The following is a 6,000-nucleotide window of genomic DNA, read 5'->3' as shown; positions in this document are numbered from 1 at the left end:
CAATACCTGCAGTTAGCAAAAATGCATCTACTGATGTGGGGTGGGTTCCAACCAACCCACAGGAACAAAAACACAAACACCACCCCCCCCCCCCCCCCGCCCATACCCGTATCCTCTGACCCTGAAAGATGTTTAGGAAGAGGTCAATATTCACCGCTTTGTAAGGGCAGTGCAATCTAAATAGGTCATAGGTGTTGAATTCTTAGATATGGGGCAAGCGAGATTAATGTGATAATCTTGGAACTTCTGCCTTCCCACCACATGCTAAAAATAATGTCAGGAGACCTTAGGTTTCGCAAATACCTAAAATTGTGGTTAATGTTCACATTAAGAAAGAGCAGACATGTCTTGACTCAGACATCTGGAAGGGTTAAAAGGCGTCTGTGAAAATAAAAATTTGCGGCGTCTTTTGTAAATACCTCTGTTTCTTCTCAAGCAATGTTGGCAACCAGGGAGTTCTTGTTCCTCCTCAGAGGAATACCAAAGGATTTGTCTTGTATTTAACAGGTTGGTCTAGGACCGATCACATCACAAATACTCCCCATTTTGGAAAGCTCTTACCAAAGCATATTATTTGCTCCCTGGGAAAAGGGAAAAAAATGAAACAGTTTGAAAAAGAAGCCATCTCCCTGTGGGCAAAAGACAGCCATCAAATCTGCCTGAACTACACTGCTGGCAAGTTTCTAATCTAGGATTAAAAAAAAAAAAATTAGGGAAATAACTTGGCAAACCACAACATACAACATCTTCATTTAGCTATGTTTCAGCTTTATAGAATCTTCCCTGCCTCTAACCTGTCTGTCCTTTTCCTGTGAAAGGTAGGTGCACTCTTTAGCCAGGCATCATCTAGCAGCCACAGCATAATGAGAGGGGAATGTCAGGTGATGGATCTTAGCCAGATGGAAACACCAGGTCAAAAGCAGGCAGGGCCCTTGGATTATGTGTCAGAAGGTAAGAATATCCTGTCCTGGCTGTTACAATCATCAGGGCCACTTTATCTTGGTACATATTTCAGAAGAAAATTATATCTCTGTAAGGGAGGAGGTTTTAAACACAGCAAAATTAAAAATTTGTGGGGAAAAAAGCCTCTGTTTCTATGCCTAATGCTGCTGTTTCAGGTATCTTGTTCAGAGAAGTGAGTGATGGCCTAGAGCCGGTATTTGTAAAATTGCTGTTTGGAAGTGATGAACTAATGGTCTTGTCTAGAGGGAAGTAAGAGTGAGCCTTGAATATCTGATACACATATTCCAAAGGCAGGCCTTTTCTTTCTCCACGTAGGTAAGGAGTTCTTCCATCTCCTTTTTAATGGTGTATCATACTTGCCACTCACTGCTCTTAATAATCCCTTAGAGGCTAAAAGCAGAGTAGTTGTGAGAAACTTTTTATAAGGCCTGATGATGCCTCATAATTGTGTGATGCTTGAGGAAATGCCAAGTGCCTAGCAAAGTCTGCATTTAAAATCTTTATTGGAATGTCTCAATGCAGGGCACAAAGTGAGAACAGGTGTTAAACTTGTAAAGTGGGGGTGAATCAATGCCAATTCAGCAGCCTCTGTGAGTGTTCAAGCTCAGGATGGACCCAAAGAGCTCCTAAGTACACCAGTGGCTTGTACTGAATTGCATTTGTTCTTGAAAAGTGTGATACAAGGTCAGCATCCTGCGAGGGAGAAGTGGCTGATCATTTCTTGGGACTTTGAATTCATTAACGACCTGGTAGTGCAAGGAACCCAAGTAGGAGTATTCTACACTGAAGGTGGTTGCTGCTCAGAAATGAAAGTGCTTAAAATTAACAGCATGTGCTTGGAAGCATACCTCTGGCACCCCAAGAGATGAAGGCTCAAGAACCAGTATGAAAGTTGTTGAACTTGTTTGAAGATGTTCTGTTTCCTAGGCTACATGTCTTAGTTCAAGAAATTATGCTTCCTTAAGGAACAAAAGAAATTTTTTTCTAAAGCTAAGGCCTCTATCAGATCAGAAGGTAGGAGGAGGCTGAAGAAGGAATGTAGTAAGGTAGAATACGCTTGGAAGTTGTTTCCCAGCACAGTCTCTACTTCCCGAGTTAAAAGAGGATACATCTTTGTATGTTGTTCATTAGTGCTGAGAACATACAGGATTTGTTTTCACAGACAGCTTTTGGTCAGGAAAAGTCACTTCCTCTGGAGGCATGAGCATGGTGACTAGCATCTCTGAAGACGGGGGAAAGGGAAATGTACCTGAAGGTAGAAGTAGTGTGAAATGAGGAACTTACGGACATGGGTGCATAGTCTGAGTTCTTGGTGAAACTCAGGTGAGCAGCTTTGAACTAAGACACCTTGGGCTAAATGTACTAAATTCATGTCTTCTCACTATCAAGGCTGCCTTTGCAGATAATACTTTATTTTAGTTTGGTTGGTGCTTTCTGTGTTCTTTTTGCCCTTGGGCTTTGGGGAAGGAGAGCGAGTCATTACTGCATAGGTAGCTTGACTTCTCCAGACCTAATAGCTGAAGGGGAAAATGGAGAGGGGAGCACACAGCTGGGCAGTGGTCCAGGAACACACCAGATACATGGGCTTTCCAGAATCTGAGACTGGCTGACACTCCTAAGTTCCTTGACCATAATCTATCCCAGAAACACACTGGATGTAAGACAAAACATCACTCTATAGTTACAGCTTAGTAATGTACAGTTTACAGTTTAATGTACAGTTTCCCACATCTAAACTGAATTGGAGAATGGAGAATTTTCTACTCATCCTCAATATGTGGTCTGCTAGGAATGTGGATGATATTAGAGAATCCCTTATCTATTTTAATTATCATCTGAAACAAAACCTACTTCAGGAAAAAGAAACCTTCCATCTTGCATCTGAACTGCAGTGACCCTGAATTGAGGTTTATCTACAGCATCCAAGTTCTTTGTGTTGCATTAGGAGCTATGTTTAAACATCTGTTGAAATCCCAAAGACCTCAGTCTTCATTTGCAATTTCTGGAATGGTAGAGGTAAAAATACTACAAAATCGACCTACAGAGAACATCCAAACCTGAGATTGGACTGGAAGATTCACAGTGTCTTAAGGGGAAGAAAGTGTTAAGTATGTGTCTGTGAAAGAGGGAAAACCTACTGCCTGGTGTTTTAAGCTTCTTTTGTGATTCTTTTGTACAAAGATAAGCCAGGTAGCTTATATAGTAACAAGTAATTCAGTCACAAGTCAACTTAGTGAGTTTCAGAAAAATACTGAGTGGTAATAATTCCCTATGTAACAGCAGACCTTACTAGCTTTAATCCTTTCTTAGCTACAATGCTAGTTACTTAAATAAAACAGAAAATAAAAACAAAACAAAACTTCAGTGGAGTTTTGTAGTACTCACCAAAGTCTTCCAAATAGTCCTTGCTTGATTTCAGTTTGTACCTTTTCCTAGTCTGCTGGTAGACCCACAGAGGGACCATCTGCTTCTGCAGAAGCACTATTAATGCCAGTGCTAGAAGGGAAGTGCTGTGTAATAATACATTGCTTTCTTTTTTCTATCAGATATACCAGCAATTTGGATGGAAAATAAAGTTTGGGATACCTCCAGGAACTTGGGCACCTGGTTCAATAGATAGCATTGATCAGTTGTGAGCTGTAAGGGTCGATCAGTTATGAGTGTAAGGAAGCCCACTCTTGCAGAGAGCATGGTACTTGAGATCCACTTCTCAAACTCTCATTAAAACCATAATATTCCTCTTGCAGTGGAGCTCTGCCATGGAGCTATATGTTCCAGTTATACCACAAAATGTCTAAGACATGGGCAAGCTGCCCATGTGCTCCAAAAAGCTGTTTTCAAAAAGCCTTGAGACTCATCTGTACATATGAGGAGGAACAGCCCTCTGTCCAGGTGCTCTTGTAGTATCACCTTGTGCATTCTGCCAGTTTGCACAGAATCAGATTTTGATTTTTTTTTTTTTTTGCTTTTGTAATACATTCAATATTCTTGCTATGGAAATACACTATTTATGTTATGTTCTCTTTAACCATTCTGTAAATTCTTCAGTTTTTCCCGGACGTCATGTTAAAGGAAGAAAATGTCAGATTGATTCCATATATCCTCAGCCAACAAATGGTAAACAAAACAGTATCCTGGTTATACAACTGGTTCTGTAACAGTTCCTATGAAGTGTCTGATGAAAAATTCAAGCACAAATAACTTCTACAAGGTGACAATTAATGTTGTTTAACTTTTAACCTATGCTGCTTTTACATATTTCATGTTGTCAGAGAAACTGGTTGCTTGAACTAAAAATATCTCTCTGGAATTCTGACCTGACAGAAACACTCCAGGCATTTACTGCGGTGTCCCCAGAAGCTAAAAGCAATGGGCTTCAGGATACCAGTCACCAGTCACCAAAAGAAGCCTGATTTCGCAGATCTCATCACTGGGTCTGGGTTATATGGTCATGTTAAGTATCCACAGAAAGCTTTCTTGGATACAAGCTGCCTTACAACAGCAAGCTGTAGTTAGTCTTCTTTTCTACTTTTAACAACTTCGTCCTGTTGATTATAATTTTCTGAGTACATGAAGGCTTTAGGTTGGGATTTTTTTCCCACTGTTTTAAGGTGGAAAAAATGAATGCATCAGAAATGAGAGTTGTATCCAAATGAGGAAGAAGGATCATAAATCTTCATTGGCAAAAATGTTAAAATATTCTTGAGGCAGGGCAAAAATAATTCAATTATTTGAGAAGGCACTAGGTCTAATAAAAATAATTTTGAATGCTGTTTTGTTAACAGTTTTGTTCCTCATGTTGTAGACTGTCCCTACTCACTGCTACACAACAGAGGAGCTAATAAAATTGGAAAAGGAAAGGGAGAACAACAAAGGTGATAAAAGGCATAAAAGTGTTCTTATGTGTAAGACAGGTCACTGAAGCAGGAATCTTAATTTTGGAAAAGATGGTTTTCTCAGGTGACCAAAGAATTTGGTAAAATAATAAGTAACAATCGTGCTGAGTAGGGAATGATTTTTCACCATGTCTAGTAAACACATGAATGTTTGGAGAGCTTTCTTTTCACTCACACAAGCGCAAGTGGTGGAACTCCTTGCATGATTTTTATGGATGTTAAAGTTTCACATTCTTTAAAACCAACTTGAAACTTAGGGAAGAAATTCTTTCTCAGGATATCCCCAAGATTATGAATCAGAGTAAAAGAATGTTCCAGGAACTTATTATTGTATTCTTGCCATGCTTTTACAGCTTTTTCCTAGGTATGTATCTTGATGACCATCATCAACAGGATGCTCACCCAGCTGAACTTCTGCTGATCCAGCGCAATTGTTCCATGAGTCCCATGTGTATCCATGATGAAAAAACTTAACTAGCTCTAATTCTTCAGGTCTACCATAGTTCTGAGGCATAGGTGCTGCAACAGTTTGTAATGATTTAACAGAAACACGTAATCTAACAGGATTATCTTGACACTTTTTAATTCAGCTAAAAACAATGGATCCTGGCTCAAGTTCATCCTTGAACTCCCTACTTCAAAATTTTTCCCACTGACCAAGGCTGGTCAACAGAATTCCCTTCAGGACTTGACATAGTTATTTTCACAGTTTGTACCAGGGCAAGGCTTTCTTTATGCCCACAGTAAATCAACAGATTAATTTTGATATCCACCGAGTTCTTATATATGTGCTCTGGCATTGTTTTAACTGTTTGCATGAGTACAGCTTCTTAGTTCTTTCATAAGCTTTTTCTTACAAATTCTTAATGTCCATCTTGACATTCCCTCATTCCTCCCTGATCAACCTGTGTTTTTCAAAGGAATTAGGTTTTCCAGATCTTTCCTTTGCACATTCAACCAGTTGGCCAACCTCACTTAATACTTAGGGTACGCATCCAAAAACCTTGTTGTTTCTTGCTCAGGCGAATCAAGATAAAATTTCTATGGAGTACAGCTTTACCAAGTGTTTCCACAAATCATACTATTAATTTAACATTTTTTCCAGTGTCTCTTGTATACGTTTAAGTTCTCCTCTTGTTTT

The sequence above is a fragment of the Cinclus cinclus genome, chromosome 3, assembly GCF_963662255.1.
Source record: "Cinclus cinclus chromosome 3, bCinCin1.1, whole genome shotgun sequence".
Lineage (NCBI taxonomy): Eukaryota > Metazoa > Chordata > Aves > Passeriformes > Cinclidae > Cinclus > Cinclus cinclus.
Note: the sequence above shows the minus strand (reverse complement) of the source record.